The following is a 26,178-nucleotide window of genomic DNA, read 5'->3' on the forward strand; positions in this document are numbered from 1 at the left end:
ATTTAGTGTTGTTACACTTCTGCATTTGTCACTCATTGAGCCTTCTTGAGGGTTGTGCTCTTAGGCATACTTGGTTGGCCAATGCATTGTACGTGCATGCTTTGTATTTTGTGCCTTTATTTTGGTGTTATGGCCACTGATTTGGGCATGACTGAGGTTTACCCCCTTTTGGTTTAAGTCCATTTAGCATGTTTGCTTACATGTTGTTCACATGCTTATTGTTCATAGCATTAAGTATGCCATCTTACATTGCATTGTGCATGCCATGTGGTTATTTGCATTGTGTATGCTAAGTTGTTTCTTTGCATTGAGTATGCATGTTCCTAACATTGCTAAGTTGCCCTTGTAGCATTGCATTGTGCATGCATGCATTAGCATTGTTCGCATGTCATTAGCTTTGTTAAGTTGGTCATGTCACATTGCATTGAGTATGCCATGTTGTGGTTTGCGTTGTGTTTGCCATGTTGTTGCATTGTTGTTTGGATTAAGTGTTAATCTGAGCATGAGAAACGAGGGACGTTTCATACTTGAAGTGATGAAACGTGCCTCAATTCTCGGTCGCCGATGCTCTTGACCAAACATGATAGAGTTTTAGGCTTTATGTGTTTACTTGTGCATTCATTTTATATTGAATTGTGCAATTTGACTTCTCGGTCATCACGCATTGAAATACGCGATTGGTGGCTCGAGGGTCGAGAACTACACTCCCTTGAGCTCATGAAATGATAGAGAGGGTGGTTGTGCACACATATCTTGCAAATACATTGCCATGCCCTTTCTTGCTCTCTGTTGCAGCAAATTGGAGAAATGCAGCAACAACTGGTCGGCTAGCCAGAAAAACTAGCTGGCCGACCACGTTTTCTGGTCTGCAGCAAAGAAAAGTGGCCGGCCAGTAGCTGGCGACATCCCTAGGTGGTCGGCCAACCTCCCACAGGTCTCCAAGGTGAGTTGGAAGCTTTCTAGAGCTTGGTGCAAGGTTCTGAGGATAATTGCAAATAGAGGCAAATTGGGGCATCGCGACGGATTTCTGAACGAGGCGACCGAGCATGCATCCAGTCTTCTCCCTCTGAGAACCTCCTGTTTTACTGTTTTATTTAGCTTCTTTACTTAGCTAGATTAGGCATTCTTTTTATACTTTAATAGTTAATGCGTTTAGCTATTTCAATTTGTTTTGTAATAATTAGTTAACTAGGATTAGTTAATTAGTTTGTTTTGTAATAATTAGTTTAATTAGCTTAGATTAGCTAGTTAGCTTCTTATTCGGTCCCTCCGTCGAGAGGGCCAACTGTTGTAATAAACGTGCATGTGTGTGATGTATGTCTTTCAACCTCCATTTCTTTCTCCCTTTTACATAACCGCTTACGACGGTTAGTTTTAGGGCATATTTTGATTAGCATACCTTATGCTTGCATGTGTGCATCCATTCATTTGTATTGCATGCATCGGGCTCGGCGCATCATACTAACTGCATTGTATTTCAATTCCAAATTGAATATATGTACCAAGTTGCATTTCACATGACATTCTAGAATAACCGAGCCTATTTTAGCAACATTTTGGCATGTGTTACATTAGTCATCTTAACATGAACTAGGATTATGCATGATTTCTAACTAGTTCTTTGTTTTGGCTCGAAGTACACTGTGAGTGTTTACGCTTTAGCATACTGCATGTGTGTTAATGTTGCCATGAAAGCATGCTTGCCATGAGGCTAACTGCGTAATTAATATAACTGTCTGAATGCCTGTGGGTGAAGGTTGGATTGCTTGAATTGGAACAATTCATTGAAATCCTCGATTTAGCCTACTTGCGAGTAACAAATTTCAAATCATTTTCACACATGAACATGCAATGTTTTGTTCCAAATTAGGTGATCTAGCCTATACTTGTATGCTGTGCACATCACGTAGTAAGATTAGCTAATTAACCAGAATAAGAACACATGCGTTTTCAAAAACAAAATATCATGCTTAGTACAGGCCGATCTTTGATCGGGCAAGTGGGGTGCTCATTGCATGACCTTCCCCTCTCGTACCCAAGTTCCCGAGCTGAGGCAACTTTGGTGATGACGGACACGTGGCCTTAGGCACGAGTCAGGGTTTCTTAAATCCCTCCAAAATAAAATATTTAGGTGGCGACTTTGTATCTGGCAAAGCAGTCTATGTTTGACATTTCTTTATAAAAATCAGTTTTCCAAAATGATTTGCCGGATTTGGACTCTTTGGTGATTTATCGGCCTCGTATTGCACTTTGCGAGATTAGATTCAGAACCGTGACATTGAGTCCGAACTGTAGTAGCTAGAGAGCAAACGAATTTTGCGCCCTCGCAGTGCGGAGCTTGGGAGTCCTCAGGCGCGTCTACAGTCATCCTCCCTTCTGTGGACATGCAAAGGCCTTGTGACCCGGTTGGCCACATTTGAAGCAAGAAAACCCACCCGGTACACTCTTTCCCAGGCCCGCACTAGGCAAGGAAAAAGTAGATTTGGACTGTTGCGGTTGGGACTGGGATGAAAAGGTGTTTATACTCTTCTTGTTGGGCCTATAGTCCCCTTGTAACCCTTGACCCCTCGACCTTGACCCCCGGATTCTCTCCTCTTCGGCCTCTACAGTAATCTCTACGTGTGCCGCTGCTTCTACAAGCCGGTCATAGTTCTGGATCATATTCCTGGCAACCTTGAACAAGATCTTGATTCTAAGTTTCTTCTCAAACTCGATACAACGGCACTCTTCCGTCGCTACCAACTCTAGTGCAAACCAGGACAAACTAGAAAAGGCCGCTTCAAACTCGGCCACGAACATATTGAGTTACTTAAGGTCTTGGAATTCTTGCCTCAACCTCTCCCTAGCAGTGGGAGGTAGGTACTTGTCTTGGAAAGCCAATACAAACGCTTTCCATGTCCGTTCTATTCGGCCCTTGGCATACTTCCATCATTAGCCCGCATCTCCCTTGAGGTAGTAACTTGTAAGAGTCACTCTAAGCTCACTGTCTTCGATGTGAAGCATCTCAAATGTCTTCACTGTTTGTTCGAGCCATTCATCCGCTTTCTTAGGCTCGGGGCCACCATGGAACTCATCCGGCTTGGCTTGCAAAAACTCCCTCGTGAGGAAACTCCCCGTTGTCTCTACAGCATCCTCCCTAGCTTGGTTCTCTGCCCTAAGGATATTCATAGACTCCCTCAAGGCCCCCGCCATTTCTCGGGCGAGGGCCCCCTTTGCGGCTTGACTCGCTTGCCCCGGAACTTTCGCTTGCCCCACTTGTTCAGCCATATTATCTTGGCCCAACCCCTCCTCTTGCACCGGAACCCCTTGGACCGGTACTTCATGCACACCCCGGCGACCCCTACCACACCTTCCACCTCTACCACCACGAGTTTGACCTCTTGTTGACATCCTAATTAAGGAACAAGATAGATAATTTAGCACATAATTCCAAATGTGCTCGTAACTTGCCTCACACGTTAAACTACAACAATTATATATATTCTACCACACAAACAATTCAATTCACTCCACATAAGCACTTAGTCACATAAGCACATACGGACTATCCTTTTGTGATGAAATTCGCCCCACGAAAAATCAAGAATTCTTAGTAGAACGAGTATTGATCAGGTACCCTTATAATAAGACCTCAAGGAATTTAATAGGCACAAATAACATCCCAAAAGTCCAATCCCATACCCATATAGTCACATAAGCATGTTATCACATAATCAAGGAAAACAAAACATTTCCTAATCATGCGAAATGAACCCATTGTGGCGAAACAACCACTTCCCACGAGCCCCAAGTATTCAAACCCGATAGCTCTGATACCAAGTTGTAACGCCCCGAAATAATCCAACACAAATTAACCACGTCAACCAATATCCATGAAATAATAATAACAATTCTCCCATCTTTACATCATTAATCAACAAAGTTTATACAAAAGTTCCATATGCCAATTATACATTCCACGGTATGAAAATACATGAATCTATAGCATGTAGAGCATCAATCCCAACATAAATAAAGTACCCTTAAGGGCTTACATATTCCAAGGCTTGAGCTCGATTACACAAAAATGGTTTCACGAACCCATACATTTAAAGCCCTTGGCTAGCAAATAATTCACAAGAAAAATAGAATCATCTACATTTCACAAAAGTATGTCCACGCCCTCAACTCGGCGAGATCACCACATCTTTTCCTGTACCAAAATCCCATAGGGGTGAGCATAAAGTCCAATAGAGAAACCTTAACAAAGTATATACAATTATGCAAGATTCCCAATATTTAATGCAAATGCCATGCAATGCCAATTAAAGAGAAATTTATTTACGTGCTCTTTTGAAACATCATCATATTCAACAACAATTTGCAACCTTAACAATTCCGAATTTACAATTTTATTCAATGGGGGTGGTAAATACGACTCAGGTAATCCCTAGGTTGGTGTCTGCAAGTAGGCATGGCACGCCGGGCAACGCGGTGGCATGGCATGCTGTGCAACGCCGTGGCAAGGCATGCGGGCCGAGGCCGTGTCATGGCATGCGGGCCGAGGCCGTCCCAGGCATGGCATGCGCGCCGAGGCCAACTAGCACTACCAAAAACCTCACTTTACCGGTTGTTAACCGAAAGGGAAGTGGTACCTCCTCCGCGCGAGTTTTCAGTCTTTCACCCCGAACACTCAGGCTAACTTATCAATTTCATCTACACCTCCTATCCAGACTTACCAACGTATTTACTCCATAACATTTCAATAGTTCTCATTCAATTATTCTCTTCTCAATGTAAGCATTTCCAAACTCAATTCAAGATGCATAATAATAATAATAAATTGAATGAGTATGTAATGCAATAATTAATGCCTCATAACATTTCTCCATTTTTCCTCCCTCTAATGTTATTTCACAAAATAACCATATGCTCAACCAAAGCCATCAACACATAGCAATATTTTCTCATCATGCACAATCCTTTAGCAATTTAGTCTCTTCAAGACTATATGTAATTTTTCGAACATCAATTTCCAAGATTTAAAATTCTCATAATCCATGGTACTCAACAATTTGTCATTTCACAACTATATATGTTCATGCATTTAACAATAATTTAAAAATAAATTCTCAATCCTCATATATCAAGAAGATTGCCATTTTTCCAACCCATATTATGAAATCTACACTCATTCATTCCTTTAACACAAGAAAAGAAGGAGATCCATAGGTTTTTCCCACATGTTCCAAAACCCCTAAATTTCTAGGGTTCTTCATCAAAACCAAAACATCTCCCCATTCCCTTGGTGAAATCTCTTCAAAATCATCTTTCTTAAGTTAATGAAAATGAAACCCTCAAGGATTAACAAAAAGGTTGAGATTTAAACCCACTTTTGAAATCTCTACATTTTGAACCACAAAATCAAAAGCAACAAAATAATTTCAAGAAAACCCTTAAACACATCATCATTGCAAACCATGTATATATGACTCAAAGGAGTCCTTACCTCAAGGTTTGAAGAAGGAAAGGAGATAAAGCCCTAGAAATCAAAGATGCCAAGGCCCAATCTCCACTGTACACAATGTAGCTCTTGAGGAGTTCTTTATCTTTGATGAAGGAGCTATGGGTGAATTTCAAATAGATGGGAGAAGATCAAGGGTTTTGATCTTGTTTTAAGGTAAAAATGTAGAGAAAAGGGAGAGCAATATGTTTTTAGGGAGAGAGATATATGAAAAATGATACACACGGCCAAAAAGAGAAAAAATAAATAAAGGCTCACTGACTCAAGCCCGTCTGCAGGTGCGGCACTTGCCCCCGCACATGCAGAGTGTGCCTCCCGTACGTGCAACTCTGATCCCGGTACGTGCGGCTCCTTCCGCACCTCCCCCTCTACACCTGCAATTTAGGCAGTGTGCAACCCCTTAAGACTCACCCTTTTCCGCACGTGCAGCCTCATCCCCTGCACGTACGGCCCCATCCCACACGTGCGGCTCTGGCCTTGCAGTCTAGAATTTTTCTGGTTCGCTCTCAGGCACTCCGGACTCAGCCGTGCACCCTCCGAAACAAGTGAAATTCAACACCGAAAAAAAAGACAAGAACAAGAATTTTATTTGAGGAAAACTTCTGGACATCACAAACCCAAAGAAGACAAATGTGAAGTGACGTAAAGCGAAACTGGTCATCACAATAATATTTTTTAAGATCCCACTTTACCCTTCATCCATTCCACTAAATAGAAACCAACCTCACAACACTAAAAATATATAAGTCTTCCAACAATACTTTAAAAAAATAATACCATCTTAATGGAGGGCAACTCAGGGAAGGTAACAGTCATTCTAGAAACTTGGGGGAAAGTATTTGCAATTGTTATAAAATAAAAAAATGAGAGACAAATTTCATGAAAGTTTGATTGCATTGTTTGGTTTTAATGATGATGTAGACAAATGCGGTACAAGTGAGTAATGTGTATTTTGCAGATGTGCATGGAACATCGGCCAACAAAGAAGCAATTACGTTAGATTGCAGCCCATATAGGTTTAGCGTCGTAACTGGCCAGTAATCCTTGGATTACCAAAGGCCTCTCAATGGAATAACATATAATTAGGGGCTGAGGAAGCAAATATACAAAATATACATAGTCTATAGAGCTGTGCAGACATATATGAGACAGAAAGATTAAACCTTTTACAAATATACGTGACGTCATAATGCAGGTCTTACGTCACATCCAAAACAAAAGTAGCCAAAAGGGACTTAACCCAATATACACATTACAGAAAACTTGTTCATACTTCAAAGAGGACAAGATCTTAAACATATGCCATTTAGACTTGACTTGCTCATAAAAGGGAACCTCATTGGAGGCACAATGGCTGGTTGACAAAACAGAATCTTAGGCCATAAACTCTAGGCCTGGTCATGTTCCTGCTCACCTACATACATAATAACAAATAGTGAGTTGGTGCCCAGTGAATAATAACAGAGTAAAGGGTTTTAATCAATGTTGTCCGTCACAGAGTCTTATGCATATTCAAATTTCAAATCAAAATGAATTCATACACATATTCAATCGTCAAAGCAGAAATAGATTCATATACGTAGTTGCATCCGTATTCAAAGTTCGTATATTTCTCATCATAGTACGTGGCACATCCATTAGCATTAACAAATCTGATGACCCATAAAGGGACGACCATAAAGGGCATTCCGATGACTCATGCACACAGAGGTGTTTCTGATGACCCACAAAGGGACTGTCACGAAGGCATTCCGATGACCCATAGAGAGACGGCCAAAGGTATTCGGATGACCCATAAACAGGAGCACATATCATAGAACCCCTAGACGATATAGACACAAATAGTAAACTATTCATGGATTCCAAAAGTCTAGTTAATTTTTGAGAAAAAACATGCGATAAAAATGAATGTGCGGAACCAGAATCAATCAGTACATAGGCATTCTGAGCACATATAGAGATTATACCTAACATCACAAATTTGGTTTTCTGCACATCACCAAGCACAAGTACAAATACTCGACCTTGCCTCAAGGTTCCTTTCTGGTGTTAGCTTCCGTATTCCTTCTTGATGCAGAAGCAGATCCCACTGAACTTGCCACTGGACAATTGGTATTTTTGAGCCTGATAGGACAATCTTTCATCATATGGCCGATTTTACCACACTTGAAATAGGCACCCATCGCTCGATAACAAATCCCCTTGTGTTTCCTACCACATTCTGGGCAAGTCGGTGCAGATCCACTACTTTGGCTAGAACTACTGTAAGATCCCGTATTTTGCTTCTTTGAGAATGATCGACCTCTTTTAAAATTAGATCCCGATCTCTTACTCCTCTATTCAGTTGTCAGAGCATTAGTCTGTTTGTTCGCGGCTAAGTTGGCTTCAACCATGAGGGCTCTATCAAGGACTTCCACGTATATTGGTAACTTCAATACGCTTACTCGATCAAATATGTCCAGGTCTAGTCCTCCCTCAAACTTTCGTGCTTTCTTATAATCGGTGTCCACCATGTGTAGGGAAAAACGAGCTAATTCAGTAAACTTGGCCTAATATTCGGCCAATGACGTCCTGTCTTGTTTGAGTTCTTGGAATTCTGACACTTTTCGGTCTATGAAGCATTGGGAAAAGTACTTGTTGTAGAATATCTCATTGAATTGAGCCCATATCATGTCCCCGTTGCTATTTCGGACCAACAGCCACCATCCCTAGGCTTTATTCTTTAGGGTGTAAATGGCCAAGAGCACCTTCTGAGTTGCGGAGCAAGGGAACACTTCAAATAACTTTTTCATTTCTAGCAACCAGGTTTCTGCCTTCAATGGTTCAATGCCACCCAAGAAGGTTGGCAGTTTCATTTTCATAAATTTCTTAGTCAAATTGATGATGTCACTATTGTCCGGCTCAACCAATACTAACGGAGGCAGAGGAAGTAAAAGTTGTTGTCTTAGTTGCTGCGTCATGGCTTCAGTCAATGCTGCAAGCATCTGTTCCATTTGGCTCATGCAAGCCTCTGAGGATTCACTTGTATCATTTCTCCTTGTATTCTCCATGTTGTTATAAAGACACCAAGTAATAATAAACATAGGAATAATCTTGTTCATTTTTTTCAATTTTATTTCTCAAGATTCAAATTCAATTTTCACATTTATAAAGATTACCACACACTCACACATGTTGGAGATATGTCCTTACTTCTTTCTAGGACATCCTATAGCTCATATGGACTCGTTTGTGTGGTATCACATGTGCTCTGATACCACTCTGTCACGACCCAAACCCGCCCCTATAGGTTTAGCGTCGTAACCAATCAGTAATCATTGGATTATCAAAGGCCTCTTAGCGGAATAACATATAATTCATGGTGAATAACATATAATTCATGGCAAATGAATTACAAAGATTATTAAATTTAGTTGCCATCAAAATGGAAATTTGTGAACTTGTAAGGAGAGTTTAATTGATTGATTGATACTGTCTTCAATTTGTTGCTATAATCTACACAACATCAAATTAGATTTCATCAACATACATATTTGATATTTTACAATTATCTTTCCTATTTTAAACAAGGATAAATTACATTTACTTCTAAAGTTTTGCGAAAATATAATTAATCTTACATTTTTGACATAGCTATATTAATCTCCCATTTAGTAAGGTTAGAGTAGCTGAAACAATGTAAATAAAGAAATATAAATATGCATTTTAGTAGAAAAAATGTAACATCAAAAAGAGGTACATGACACAGGGTAAAGCAAAGCACGTCTGTCAACGACTTACAAGGATACGACCTAACCGCAATCACTGCTGACCAGCCTACCTCTACGCGACTTGGATGACGTTTCACTTAACCTAACTTACTTCTACCCTCACTTAGCACAAACCCAAGAATACTACTATTCATGTTATTATTATTATATTAAATTCAAATTATGCCATATATGGTCTCATGAATTTACTGCAAAGGAGGAGGTGGTCGAACGGCCGCTGCCAACAAGCAGATCTGCTCCTGGATCTACTGCTCAAGTAACTGTATTTGATTATTAATATTCTGTAATTGCTGTGTTCTTATAGACTGCAAATGGTGATTATCAACAGTAAGTTAAAAATTACGACGCAAATTATAATATGTTAATAAATCATGTAATTTAACAAGTCTATCAATAGGCATACATTAAAATATTAAAAGATTAAAAGAGAAATATACTTACAATCAGAACTGCAAACTTTATTAAATAAGAAAGAGGCACACAGAGAGACATAGCACACTTATGTTAAAACTTAAAACATTCTGAAAGAAAAACTTGTCCTCAACAAGGGTGAGGCTATCCCTTATATAGACAAATAACAGATAAGATAAGATAAGGGTGAGAACAGGTGGCGTGTCTATGTAGGTTGGATTCGATCATCCTTATCCTTCACTGATCTGATGACTCAGCACCTTATCTTTAAAGTGGACAGCTGTATGGTAACACTGGATAGCAAACAGGGAATCTGCTTTTTCCATAAGTTGATATCCTGCTAATTTTTCGTTTTGTGCCGACACTATGTTGGTGGAAGACAAGGTCATTCAGCCTTTCCTTTTCCTTTTCTGTCTTTTTATTTTTCATTTTCAATTTTTTCTGAAATGAGACTAGTCAAAGAGTCGCAAAAATACCAAGATTAGGTTCATTGTTGGTAGGGTCTTGAGATTCTCCAGCAAGGACTGCAAACTCATTTTCATCCTATTCTGGATCTTCTTCTGGATAAGGCTCTTCACTGCTAGAAACAGATTTCATACTGGTATCATCACTAGATAAAGACTAAAGGAACTGTTCCTTCATATAATCCATACTTTTGATAATTAATTCCTGTTCGGACAAATTTGAATACTTTTGTCGTAATTTTGTTTGAATCTATAAAAACGAATTCTTTATTACTGGAGTTACTGGGAGTAATTCAGGAACAACATCCCAGCATGCTTTGGTATGATCATGGATTTTCTGTAAAGTCTCCTACTATTGTTTAGGGATATCAAGTTCCTTTGTCCACTACTTCACAAAGAAAACTCTTTTAAGTCGTGGGACTTTGTTCTGGAAGTCACATTGGAAATCTCATTTCCATACCCATGGAATGCCAAAGCGAATAACAAAATGGACAACGGATTTAGATATAGAAATGTCTTTGTATACTGGAAGGCGACTGTAGACAATTTGCCTTTCATTAAAGGCCTGTCTAATTGATTCTGAAAAAATATCTAACTGAAGCCCGAACTTATCCCACCAAACGAGAAACCAGTTTGGGAGATCGTTTAAAGAACGTCGGAACAATGCGGAGAAACCAAGAATGGCTCTGAGGGGGATTCTGATAATAAAATGCATAAGTGAATGCATCAATATAATCCCAATAATTGTAACAGGATTCCTTGTTACGGATATCCAAAATTCTAGTAACATGGGAATGCATACCCCAAGCATTCATAAGCATAATTTTCTTGATGGTAGCCTTACTGAAATTAATAGGACTGGCAGTGCGATTGGGATTATCCAAGGTATGTTTGAACTCAATCGAAGCAGTCTCAACGAATATCTATTCATAAATATATCAGTACTGATCAAAGTGAGGTGGAAATTGTTGGGTGGTAAGATACCTCCTTTTGATCTCCCATGGATTAGACATCCATTGTTCGTCTTCTGTATTAATGTAGAGGACTGTTTCCTTAATAATTGTATTCTGTATATATGGTTCTGTAGGAGTAAGAAGGACATCTTTAGCCATTTGGCTAGATTTCCCTTTTTTACTGAAAATGGCAGCTTAAAGCCTTGGAAATTCCGTATGGTAAGGATTCTGTACATGGTAAGGGTTAGATCCGCTTCCACGGCCCTGTCGGCCGGAGCCTCGGCCTCTACTGGTCTTGTGAACCCTGCAAGTATTCACGGGTTAGAAAATTCGGTAAAGAATTCTATTCACCTTTGATATATTCAATATCAAAATCAAATGCTGAAAGTAAACTTTGCGAGGAAGCAAATATTTGTTTTTGAGCAAGATTATGGACATCTTTCTTAAAGATTTGTTTGGCTGCAGAACAATCAACACGAATTAAAAAAATGCTGATTTAGTAAATCATCCTGGAATTTAGAAACACATTTAACAATGGCTAAACATTCTTGTTTAATAGTTGGATAATTTAAAGCTGCTTGTTTCCAACTACCTGAAATAAACCGTAAAAGTTCTTCTTTTTTGCTGTTAGGGTTGAACTGTTTTAGAACACCTCCATATCCTTGATTAGAGGCATCAGTTTCAACAATCTTTTTCCAGTCGGGATTTGGTAAAGCAAGACAAGGAAGGGTCTTAGCTTTAAGCTTTATTTTCTGAATGGCTTTAGTATGTTATGGAGTCCATGGTGAAGGATTTTTCCGAAGTCTGGTATAAAGGATTGCAGTATCCTGTGCTAACTAATGATAGTAATCACTAATATAGTTGAGACTACCAAGAAATCTCTGTAATTGAGTTTTATCTTTAATTTCATCTGAAAATTTAGATGCAAATTCTATACTTCGGTCAATAGGGATTATAGTGCCATTATGAATATTATAGCCTAAAAAACATACTGCAGTTTGAAAAAGTTTATTTTTGGTGCAGAAATTACCAAACCATTTCTGATAATAACATGCTTAAAAATATTAAGATGTTTAATATGCTGGTCAATGGATGATAAAAAAATAATAACATCATCAATATAACAAATAGCAAATTTTGTATAAGGAGTAAATATATCATTCATAATATGCTGGAATTCAGATGGAGCATTTTTCAATCCACATAGCATAACATTCCATTCAAAATGTCCAAAAGATACTGTGAAAGCAATTTTATACCTATCCTGTTCAGCAATTTGAATTTGCCAATATCCCGATTTCATATCAAATTTAGAAAAAATAATTGAATCTTGTAATCGATCTAAAAGATCATTTTTATTCGGGATAGGATACCTAATCCATTTCAAGGCATCATTAAGAGGTTTGTGATTGATGACCAATCTCGGCACACCTCTTTCAATTTTTGCATTTTTATTAACATAAAAAGCTGTACAACTCCAAGGAGAATAACTTGGTCGGATAAGCTCTTTTTTGTAAGAGAGTATTTATTTCATTTTTACACATCTCTAAATACTCTTTTTTCATTTGACTAGGTCGCGATCTAGTAGGAATTTCGTGCTTATTAAATCCTGGTTCATACGGTAAAGAAACAATGTGTTTCTTGCGTTCCCAAAAAGCATTTGGAACATCACTGCAGACTTCAGCCTGGAATTCTTTTTCAAGCAATTTAATTTTATTCTACAAAGAAGATTGCTGTAACCTCTGTTCTGTAGTAAGAAAATGAATTTCTGTTTGAAGAAAGTTAATTTGTTTTTCCTTAAAATTGACGAGATCTTTAATTTGATCTAATTCTTTGGTATAAGGTTTTGTAATAAACTCAAAATAATTTGTTGATTACTTATGGCTGTATGAATGCCAATAGAATCTATCTTGGTGGTAGGCATTACTAAACACAGGAACGATGTCCCTAAAATAATGGATTGAGACATAATGCAGATGAGGACAAAAGATGTTGGAAAGCAAATGCCTTGATTACAGATAAGAACTTCTAGAAGTTTATAACGAATATACATGGAATTACCACTAGCACTGGTTAGTGACTAGATAGTTTTCTGGAAATATTTGGTAGGAATTAATCCTTCCTGAATGCAATTCATATCAGCACCACTATCGACTAGAGTGACAACATCTTTTATTATAAACTCTAGTTTTATAATAAAAGTTATTCTGATATACTATTTTTGGAAAGTAACCTGATTCATAAGAAATAAATATTCAGGTTCAGATTTGTTACTAGATTCTTCTTCTGCTACCTCTTTGTCCTGAGCGGATGTTTTCTGTTGAGTGAGCTGAGTATTAATTTTGTTAATATCAGCAGTAATTGCTAAGTTTGCTGTTTGGAGATGTTTAATTTCTGTTTTTAAAACATTAACTTCCATCTTAAGATCCTGTATGGTGATGGGTTTTTCTGTAGAAGAATTTTGCGAACGATTATAAATTTCTTTCATACTGTAATGATTAGAGGGAAGGCCAATATCTTCCTTTTTATGCTGTTGGTAACACATTTCAAAAAATTTTAATTTCATTTCTGGATTTGTTATTTGATCAGCAATATTTAACATATGCTGTTCACTATCAGTCAGAACATTTAAACTTGGTCCTCCCATGTCAAGACCATTCATTTCAACTATTGCTTTCCAATAGTTGGCTTCTGAAATTTGATTAATATTATTCTATTTGCAAGAACAAATTTCTGGAGTTGCGTCAGATTCTGAATTGGACTTAGAAGGTGAATAAAGTTTAGCAAGTCCATTATCTGAACTAGGACTGGTATCGTATTCATCTTCAAACAAGGCTTGAAGAATCTGCTGTTGGAGATGATCATCAAGGGCCATCTCATTTAGTTTTTGCTGAATTTTTGATCTGCAACGATTGGCATAATGCCCTGTTTGTCCACATTTGTAACATTTAATTGTGGATTTGTCTTTCTTTCTGTAAGAAGCTTTATGCTTGCCTTTAGATCTGTGAGATTGATTCTGTGGGTAACTTGATTTAGGAGGTTTATTAGGTTTGTATTTTTTGGAATAATGTTTAAAAGGTTTTCCAAACTTGTGGTTCTTGTGTTTAGAAGAACACTGGATTTTAACATCATTGGCGAATTGTTCACAAAATTCTCCAAGTTCCTTTTTGCCTGTAAGATTTTGTTTTTTCATTTGATACTGAAGCTTAAGCTCATTGCATAAAGCAAGCCCTTCTTCGGTAATAATGCAAATAAGTTGGCCCTAAGTATATTCACTATAAGGTATAGTCATATGATTGTGTTGGTCACTTAATTTTTTACGGACTCATTCCGCAAAAAGAGTGGGAAGACCATCAATGAATTTGGTTTTCCAATGGTCAGCACTTGCATCAGAACGACGCACTATTCTCATCATGAAAACATCTTTATACCATCTAAAATGGGACAAAAAGGGACATCGTAGATTTTGTAATAGTTCTCGACTTTTATCTTCAAGGCCGGTACTGATGCTACCAAGGAAGTGGTACGCAATGGTATGGATAAGTGTATAGACATCGTCTTGCTCTTGGCGAGCATGACCTGTTATGGGGTCAGTAATGGTTTTATAAGAAGTTAAAATTTCATTTTGTTGGGATCTAGTGAGATAATTATCCCACCATCCTTTGAAAATTCCTGTAAACCCATTTACAATGAAACGAGCAATTTGATAGTCTGTATTGTCATTCTGTTGGCAAACAGTTGAATACATTATCATCTGATGCATTACTTCAAAAACTTGATATTCTGAAAGTCCATCTATATTCCATTCATAGATAGATAGGCTGGCTGAGTCTGGAGGAAATCTTCTTCATAGAGGACGTCTATAGGAGTAGGTCTAGGATAATAATATCTACTAGGTCCTGTTAAAGCCATCCTATTGGTACCTTTACCATAATTAATCTTATTTATGGATGTTGGAGTTTCCTTAAAATTTTCTTCAATTTCTGTAATTTGAGACAGTGTGGGATTTTGGTATTCTGTCTCTTCATCTTGTATGTGTAGGCTGGATATCATATTAATTTGTAAGGATTCCCCTATGTTTATATCTTTAATTCTTTTTATTAGGGTATCCATGAATTCATTGTTCTGTTTGTGCAACTTGAGATTTGTCACTTTTAAAGGTGGTTTAATTGTTACTGGAACGATGGATTCTTTCTTAGGTTGAATCGTATAACTGTCTTTTATCTGGACGACAGTTTCTTCAATCCTGGTTAACTATTTTCCAACTGTTTGGCAGTAGATATTTGTATAATTATTCTGTTTAATCAAAGAAATAAGATCTTTGACTAATGTACTTGCTCTTTAAGATAGTCTTTCTGGAGTTTCCACAAGAGCTATGATAACTAGAGGTTTACTGGAAGTTGTAAGATCACTAGGTTTTAATTCCAATAACTGTGGAGGTGAGTGGATAGAGGTAATACTTTGGCCATCCATGGTAACCCAAGTTTTCTGAATATTTTCAAGAACATTAATTTGTGTAGCCGGAATTGGGAAATTTTCTTTATACCATAAAAGAAAAGACTGAAGTTGCTGGTGTTTCTCTAAATGAGAATAATACTATTGTTTAAGTTGTTTAAGCTGGATAGGACTATGATTTGTAAAATACCATGTCCTAAATTCCTGATATTGATTCTGAAGGAAATCCTAATTTAGGATTTTTCAATTTTCACTTCCTGGTGTAAAATCTATTATACCTCAAAATTCATGTCACTAGCCATTGGACTATAAGGCCTTCTGGATTCATATACTCCATGAGGTATTTGATTTTCTAAAAATTGGGTTCCCTGAACTACTAGATATGTAGTATTGTCAGGATTAGTATCACTTGGAGCTCTAGATGACAATCCTTGTAATACAGACTCGAGTGGTTCTGAAGTTGATTGTTTGGAGGAGGCAGGTAGATCTACTTTGTAAGAAGGAGCAGTTCTAAAACTAGCACTAGACATACTTCTGGATAATGGTCGATTTGGCGTAGTAAAAGTGAGGTATACATTTCCTCTTTGTGTTTGTATAACATCATCTAGGGATTGTTGGACTATAGGTCTAACTGGAACCGCATTGGGAATTTGCCATCTTTCTGGAAAAGTAATGTTCTGCCATGGTATCATCCTTGGGACAACAACTTGACTACTGAAAAAAAGGGATGGCAATATGAACCCGGCTCGACGGGGACCCGGACCGCCCCGTCCCGATAAATAGGGTTTTCCCCAAAAATTATTCTCCATAGGGCCGGGGCTGGTATTAAAAAATACACCCCCAATGATTTTCGGGCCGGGGACGGTGATAGATTCTTCGGCCTCAGCCCCAGCCCCAGCCCGCCCCTACATTTCCCCAAAACATCCCTCATTTATATATATATATATATATATATGTTTAGGGTTATTATTATTATTATTATTATTATTATTATTATTATTATTATATATCACACTTTCTGAGAGAGATTATTATATAATATCTCTCTCACACTTTCTAACTCTTTACTCTCACACTCTCAACTCTCTCTCAACTCTCTCACTGTCTCAACTCTTTCACTCAACTCTCTCATGATCTCGATGGTTCAACTCTCTCACACTCACTGTCTCACTCTCCCTCATCCGTCACTGATCTTCCGTGGTCTCCTCCGTCCCCGATCCTTCACTCCATGGCCTCCTCTGTCGCCGATCCTCTGCTCTATGGCCTCCCCCGTCGTCTCCTCCGTTATCTCCGCTACCACCAATTGTGAGATCTAGATCCAAATCAAAATAGAGTTTTAGAGGCAGAATCCATTGCTGTTGTTTGTTGATGATTTTTTTCAAATTTGTTGATGATTTTTTCAGATCTGTTGTTGATGATTTTTTCAGATCTTTTTTCCTTTCTCAGATTTTTTTTTTAGTTGATGATGAATTGAAACATACTGAGAACATTTTTTTTTTGTGTTCTTGTGTTGAACAAAATTTTTTTTAAAAAAAAAGTCGGGGTTTTTCCGGGGTCGGGGAAACCCGATCCCCATTAGGGGGCGGGGATGAGGGGGGTGGTGCATCCCCGCCGGGGATCAGGGGCGGGGACGGGGATTTTTTACCTTCGGGAACGGAGAGCGTAATCCCGGGCCCGGCCCAACCAGTTGCCATTCCTGACTGAAAAGGTTTGTATCAATTAAAACTGTTTGTCCTAATTCACTTTGTTTTTTAATGTAAGGATTCAGAGTGGTTAATACCTTTAAATGAATCCTAGAAATAACTATAAAAGGTGGTGATCCTGGAAGATACTTATAGCCATGAGAAAGGATCCTAAGCTCTAAGACTTTTGACAGATTAGGGTCAATAAGTGCTATGCTTAGGTTTGGATAAATGTTGAAATATACTGGACCATGGGAGAGACTGGTTTCTATAGCTCCTATGAGAGATGCTCTCCAATCAAGGCATCTACCATCCCGGAGAGTACATTGAATGCTGGTATTTTGCCCAAGCAAGGTCCAGGGTTTAAATGCTATCTGTACAAGTCCTATATGGACATACTTATACTTTTGTAAAAATGGATACAAGTCCTGTATGTGAAGAAGATATATAATCTCATCCTCATTCTATATAGGAACTACATGTTCAAAAGTTTTAATTATCTTTCTACTGGTGAAGTCAAAGGTTCCTATCTTATAGATAGTATCTTGTTTGACTTTAGGGATAGTCCATTTATCTAAGGCTTCCCTTACATCCTGATAGGGGACTAGCTCGGCTGCTTCTGATGTAGAAGCTACTGTATTAGCTACTGTAGCAATTGTATCCTCCGTAGGTGCAGTACTCATAGTGATGTATTGTGACCATATATGTATAATTTAGATCAAATATAATGATAATACAAATAGTACTAAACGCGGCTCTAATAAGTTCAGGCTCCAGTTAGATATTTTTTCAGAACCCATTAGACAGGCCTTTAGTGAATGGTAAATTGCCTACAGTCGCCTTCCAGTATACAAAGACATTTCTATGTCTAAATCCGTTGTCCATTTTGTTATTCGCTTTGGCATTCCATAGGTATGGAAATGGGATTTCCAATGTGACTTCCAGAACAAAGTCCCACAACTTAAAAGAGTTTTCTTTGTGAAGTAGTGGACAAAGGAACTTGATATCCCTAAACAACAGCAAGAGACTTTACAGAAAATCCATACTCATACCAAAGCATGTTGGGATGCTGTTCCTAAATTACTCCCAGTAACTCCAGTAATAAATAATCCGTTTTTACAGATTCAAATAGAATTATGACAAAAGTATCTATAGACGCGCCCGTGGGCCTCACTACAGTTCGGACTCAATTTGTGTCACGGTTCTTGATCTGAACCAAAGAGTCCAAATCTGGCAAATCGTTTTGAGAAAAACAGATTTTTTTTTGAAAGAAGTGCCAAACATGGACTGCTTTGCCAGATACAGAGTCGCCACCTAAATATTTTTAAAATGGGGGAATTTAGGAAACCCTGACTCGGTGCCGAAGGCCACGTGTCCGTCATTGCCAAAGTTGCCTCGGCTCGGGAGCTTGGGTATGATTGGGGAAGGTCAGCTATGAGCACCCCCTCTCGCCCGGTCTGAAGACCGGCCTCTACTAATCGTGATATCTAGTTTTGAAAACTTTATGCGTTCTTATTCCGTTTATTAGCCTAGATTTACTATGTGATGCGCGCAGCATACAAATATAGACTAGATTGCCTAATTTTGAAATAAGCACTGCACATCCGTTTATTTTGGAAAATGTTTTGGAATTTGCTACCCGCAAGTAGGCTAAAATACGGATTTCAGCGAGTTTTTCCAATTTAGACAATCCAACCTTCACCCACGGGCAATCAATCAGTAATATCACGTAAGCATTTAGCCGCATGGCAAGCATACTGTCATGGCAACACTCACACGCATGCGGTATGCTAAAGCATAAATACTTACAATGTACTCCGTGCCAAAACAATAAACTAGTTAGCAAACATGCGTGGTCTTAGTTCATGTCAAATTGCCTAATGTAACACACACAAGATGCAATCAAAGTAGGCTCGGCTAACCTAAGCATGGCATGTGAAATGCAGTCAATTGATGCATGTATTCAATTTGGAATTGAAGTACAAATGTAGTTAGCATGATGTACCGAGCCTGGTACATGCAATACAAATGTATGAATGCACGCATGCATAGCATAAGGAATGCTAATTTAAATATGCCCTAGTCTACCATCATAAGCGGGTAAATAAAAGGGAAGAAAGACGTGGGGTTGGAAGACATACACACACTCACGCACACTTATTACACAATTGCCCTCACTCGGAGGATCCGAATAAATATTATAGTCCGAATGATAAGCAAATAAATTATTACAGAATTTCTAATTTACTTAACAGAATAAATGCAAAAAAGGAAAGGTGGCCACAGCCCCCGCCTCGGGATGCGCGAATGATGCATGCTCGAACTCGTCTCGCCCGGAAAGTCCATACCATACCATTGCTGCCTCTGTTTTCACTGCCTTACTTCTCTGAAAAATGCCAAAGTTCTGGGATAGGTTTGTTACATACTGCAGAGTACCACCGGTTGGGGGAAATGCCCACCGACAGTGCATAATTTTCATCGGCTGCTTCTGGAGTTATCGGCCATTCTCCTATGGCCGGTCGGCATTGAATACTGCCGGTCGGCAGAAACTTCCTGCAGGAGACAGTTTTGACAGCAACAAAGAACAGACAGTATATGGCATGGGATTTCAGGCACATGTGAGCATGGTCATGTTTCCCATCATGTGTTGAACTCAGAGAAGCATGGCCCTCGATCCTTGAGCCATTAATGGTGCATGATAGCCCAAGGGGTCAAGCTTGCCACTTGATGTAAAAATGCATGCAACACACAAATGAGGACCGAGACCTTATCATGTCGAAGTCAAAGGCCTCGGTGACCGAGAGTTAAGGCACGTTGCACCACTTATAGTATGAACGCCCCTTAACCCTCACACTTGGTTTGACACCCCAAACCAAGTAATGCAATGCATGTTATGCAAACATGGCTCAAAATGCAACATGATACTAATTATGCAAGGCATGCCAAATGCCATGCAACCACTATGGCAAATATGCAATGCTAGGCATGCAAGATGCAAATGCAATGCAAACATGGACAATTTAAGCAATAGGATCATCATGTTACAACACCTAATGAAGCAATCATGCAACAAACATGAAACAAGCATGCAATGGTGGCTTAAAATGATAAAGGGGCAGACCTTAATTCACCTCAATACAGTGGCCAAAAGTGCCCAAAAAGGTAGACAAACACTCATGCCAACAGGCAAGCCAATGGTCCTAAGGCTAAGGTACAAAAAGGGGCACTTTACTTCTACCAATATGACCATTCATGGCATGAATTGGACAAGTCAAAACAGGGTTTTAGCATGCAAAAATAAACCCCAAAAACCTACTAACATGGCAACTAAAGTGGCTCCAATGAGATGCATGCACCAAAGCTTAACTCTAGGCATAAAAGGGCATATCCTCAAAGCATGAAAGAGGTCACACATGCAAGCATACGAGCATGATTTATGGGCTGAAATATGACCCTAAATGATGCCAAATCATGAAGGTGGTCCAAGCTACGCATGCTAGAAGCTAATATACTCAAGGTTCACAAGCCAAAACACAAAGAGAGGACACCAAACATGGCAAGCATGATTGAAACAAATGGCCAACAGACCTTGAACATGATGAAATGATGCCAATACCTTCATGAGATTAAGCCAATACATGCAAGAACCATGACCTAAACACAAGATGCATTTCTAGGCCAAATAGAGGAATGTAAAGCAAGTATGTTAAGCATGCAAAGGGGTACAAATCCGGCCAAAAACAGAGATCATATGTGACCTAAGGACACCCAAAAAGCTCTGAAATAAGGCCAAAACCAATCAAGCATACATGTTTCCCTTTAAGCCAAAAGGCAAGGAAATGAGACAATGAAGGGAGAGGGGTGTCCCTCCCCTATGCAAGACTTCAAACCACCTTCCTTACCACTAAAAATCCACTGGTTTTCAGTGGTGAGAAGACCAAAATACTCAAGCAAACAAAGCCTCACAAAGGGAGCACCAAAAAGGCCAAATAAGGCCTAAGAGGGTGAGTTTGAACCCAAACCACAAAAGACCCTTGATGAAAGTTCTTAAGCATGAAAATATAAGCCTTTTTTATGTTATGCAAAAAAACTAAATCAGCAAGCAAGATAGGTAAAAGACTAGTGCAAGTTTGGGGAAACTAAAGCAAAGTGATTACCCTTGAAGATCCTTTGAAGAACAATTGGTCCAGCCCTCTTCTTTTGATCAAAATCAGTCCAAAAACTCAAGAATCAACCCCCCAAGCCTCTCAACCTCGGAGCAAGGTGTAATGGTGTGTGTATTAGTGCAAAAGTAAGGCAAAATACACTTTTAGGCTACCAAACACACACTAAGGGAGGAGAGAGAGGGAAATATAGAGGGATATGGTGTATCTATGTTTAAGCACTGGTTTTGCTTCCAAAATTGCTAACCTAGAACAAGGAGAAGACCCCTCCTCTTATAGAAGTCCCTCTTGCAAAGCTTATTCAACAAGCTTGCTTAGAGGGAAATCCCTCCATACACGTGTATGGAGGGAAACAGAGTGGGTTCCAGCTATCACAGCTGGCACAAAATATCTGTATAAAGTAGATGAACAGTAGTCGGCTGCTCAAAATTGCCATTTTGACAAAATGGAGTGCCGACCGGCAACAAACAATGCCGGCCGGCAATATACATTGCCGATAGAAATAAAAAGCCAGCCGGTGGCCTCTGGCCATGGCCGGTGGTGTGTGGGGATGCCTCACAAGGTATTCCCTGCCCCTCCAAGGCAAAACACAAGTGTTTGGTGCAAAACCAGACACTAAACAGTCGAGTCAAGAGATCCTGAGGCAAGGCGCGCAAGCCGGGACCTCCAGGAACTCCAAACGAACACAAACATGGATAATCACCGGGTGTTCAAACGGTGACGTCCAAGTCTTGAGGACGGTCAAAAATGGGGTGTCTACAGTATCTAAATTTTTTCGAATAAGAATTAATTATCAAAAGTATGGATTATATGAAGGAACAGTTCCTTCAGTCTTTATCTAGTGATGATACCAGTATGAAATCTATTTCTAGCAGTGAAGAGCCTGATCCAGAAGAAGATCCAGAACAGGATGAAAATGAGTTTGCAGTCCTTGCTAGAGAATCTCAAGACCCTGCCAACAATGAACCTAATCTTGGTGATTTTTGTGACTCTTTGACTAGTCTCATTTCAGAAAAAATTGAAAATGAAAAAGAAAAAGACAGGAAAGGAAAAGGAAAGGCTGAATGACCTTGTCTTCCACCAGCACAGTGTCGGCACAAAACGACAAATTAGTAGGATATTAACTTACGGCAAAAGCAAATTCCCTGTCTGCCATCGAGTATTACCATACAGCTATCCACTTTAAAGATAAGGTGTTGAGTCATCAGATCAGCTGAGGATAAGGACGATCGACTCCAACCTACAAGGACACGCCACCTGTTCTCAACCTTATCTTATCTTGTCTGTTATTTGTCTATATAAGGGATAGCCTCACCCTTGTTGAGGACAAGTTTTTCTTTCAGAGTGTTTTAAGTTTAAACATAAGTGTGCTCTCTCTCTCTGTGTGCCTCTTTCTTATTTAATAAAGTTTGCAGTTCTGATTGTAAGTATTTCTCTTTTAATCTTTTAATATTTTAGTGTATGCCTATTGATAGACTTGTTGAATTACATGATTTATTAACATATTATAATTGGCGTTGTAATTTCTGGCTTACTATTGATAATCACCATTTGCAGTCTGTAAGAACATAACAATTACAGAATATTAATAATCAAATACAGTTAATTGAGCAGCAGATCTGGAAGCAGACCTGCTTGTTGGTAACGGCCATTCGGCCACCTCCTCCTCTACAGTAAATTCATGAGACCATATATGGCATGATTTGAATTTAATATAATAATAATATGAATAGTAGTATTCCTGGGTTTGTGCTAAGTGAGGGTAGAACTGATTTAGATTAAGTGGGACGTCATCCAAGTCGCGTAGAGGTAGACCAGTCAACAGTGATTGCGATTAGGTCATATCCTTGTAAGTCGTTGACAAACGTACTTAGCTTTACCCTGTGTCAAGCACCTCTCTTGGTATCAGAGCCACGTTTAGTACTATTTGTATTATCATTATATTTGATCTAAATTATACATATATGGTCACAATATATCATTATGAGTACTGCACCTACAGGGGATACAATTACTACAGTAGCCAATACAGTATCTTCTACATCAGAAGCAGCTGAGCTAGTCGCCTATCAGGACATAAGGGAAGCCTTAGATAAATGGACTATCCCTAAATGGATCACTAACTTTACCATTTTAGAACGAAAGTGTATCATGTTTCGGAACATGTGTACCAATACGTAAATCGCTAGGGTATTAGTGTTTTCTGATAACATAACTATTGACACAAAAAAGTAAATTACACTAATCTCCCTTAAAATTTATGACAATTGCAAATATCTTCCTCCAGGTTTCTAAAATGACACTATCATACCCTTTGCTTTGGAATAGTCTTTCAAATTCCCCCTTTCTGTTAGTTTTCTATCTTTAAGAAGGATTTGAATTGATGTGGTAAGCATAATATTTTTTAAGATCCCACTTTACCCTTCATCCATTCCACTAAATAGAAACCAACCTTACAACACTAAAAAAATACAAGTTTTCCAACAACACTTCAAAAAAATAATACCATCTTAATGGAGGGCAACTCAGGGAAGGTAACAATCATTCTAGAAACTTGGGGGAAAGTATCTGCAATTGTTATAAAATAAAAAAAAATGAGAGAAAAATTTCATGAAAGTTTGATTGTATTGTTTGGTTTTAACGATGATGTAGACAAATGCGGTACAAGTGAGTAATGTGTATTTTGCGGATGTGCATGGACCATCGGCCAACAAAGAAGCAATTACATTAGATTGCAGCCCAAATGTGCCCTACACCAACATTACAATGGAACATATCAAAATAACACCGTCAATGGATCTGAATGTTTGAGGAAATTTTGTTTCTACTATACCTAAAGTGTCTTGCTTATCATAGTCACTAGGTCTTTGTTTTCTCTCTATACTATATTAAAGTCATTTTTTATATTAAAAAAATACTAGTAATGTTAGAGATTAAAATGTCAGCCAAAGAAAAATATCATGAAAACAGTAGGTATCACTTAGAATGAATCTAGATAACATAAACGGTTTATTTTAATATTTTTTTGCGTCTGAATTTTTTAGTCCCACATTACTGTAAAAATAAAAATAAATTTTAGGGAGAATAAGACCTAGTTAGCATGTGTGTATCTGAAACATGCAAATCACAAGGCACTTTTAGTCATGCATTGTAATAGTTGGAACATAATGGAGAATGAAAATTTAATATATATCTATATATGTATATATATTAAATTTCGATTTGTATTACTTATGATATTTGTGATGTATACAAAATTCAATAAACAGCCATTCCTAAATTTTAGTTATTGTCATTTCAATTGTGATGCATTTAACTCTCTATTTGCAATCAGAATTTTCTTCTACATACTATTAGAAATAATGAACATAAATATATGAAGTGAAATAATTCATATATTGATGTATCACTTTGTAATATTTTTTGTGCTCATCAATAAATATTCTTTTGTTGATAAAAAAGAAGAAGAAATAATTCACATAAAGGAATAGAAAATAATGCATTTATGAAAGGAATAAGAAGGGGAAAAAATTAAGGGAAAAGTGGACGCAAGAGGAAGTGAAAATGAAATTCAAGATGGAGATATTTCATTTGATTAAAACTAAAAAGCAAGCTTAATTTTTTGACTTATTTGTCTTTTTTAAAACTTTTTCAATTTTGATTTTTTTTGGGTAAATAAAAAAAAGACAAATTTATAATAAAACAATATCAAAATCTAATCGAGATGGATCTAAAAAGTAAATAAATTTGACATAATTCAAACTAAGAAAGCCAAAAAACTAACTGAAAAAAATGGAGTAAAATATAAATATTTTTCAAATTTTTTCACACACGCATTGAATTTTAAAGTGCTAAAAAAAAGAAAAAAAATAAACCAATGCCGCAACCCTAATAAATAGTAACAAGCTCCATATTCTTCATACTGAAAATTCAGACCTAGCAATTGCTCTTCATTAACCGTCTCGGAGTTCATACTTTCTTGCCCAAACATGCTTCCCATTCATCTGATACTTTGCAATACTACTCCCCTTCAAAATGTCATCCACAATCAAAACACCAAACTACCATTCGAGCAAACAAATGTTGATCAACCGAGTTAAACTCATCCATATCAACATTGTCGACACAATCGCCAAAACACCCCGTAAAAAGCTCCTTAACTTCGCTTTCACTAATCGGGTACCCTCTTGAGAAAGTCAAGAACATGGTTCGATCATCCACCAAAACTTTAATCTCATGCGACCAACCCCACAGCCCTCCGGTTGGCAAGTGATGGTTGAGGGGCAGTGAAATGACCGTTATATTCCCAAAAACCGGATGAGGAAAACCCGGAACAGGCAGTGGCTGATTAAGAGAACTCAAAACCTGTTGTAAAATATCTGTGAAAACTAGAGAACAAACATTGTTGAGGAAGGTTTTGATTTCGGCTATGGCGGTGAACTTGATGTGGGTGATCATGGGGACAGAGATGGGTTTTCCTATGATTTTGGCTGTGACTGACATGGTGGATCCGGAAGGGAAGGAGATGGAGGTTTTGGACTCAAGAGCTTGGAGACAGGTTGTGGCTTCGTTGGCTATGGCGTTGAGGATGAAGTCTGATCTGTTGAGCAATTTTGCTATGATGTTTGGGAATCTCATCACTTCTAGCCAGAGCCATAGGGCCATTACTGTGACAGCCTAGTATGCCATCCATTCGTTTTTTCCTTGTTTGATCTCGAATTTGTCACGTTAGTGTGCCGAGTCACTCTTGAAGTCTTGTTAAATCATTTGAGTTGAT

This window comes from Camellia sinensis, chromosome 15 (assembly GCF_055761805.1).
Source record: "Camellia sinensis isolate YWXY chromosome 15, ASM5576180v1, whole genome shotgun sequence".
Taxonomy (NCBI): Eukaryota; Viridiplantae; Streptophyta; class Magnoliopsida; order Ericales; family Theaceae; genus Camellia; species Camellia sinensis.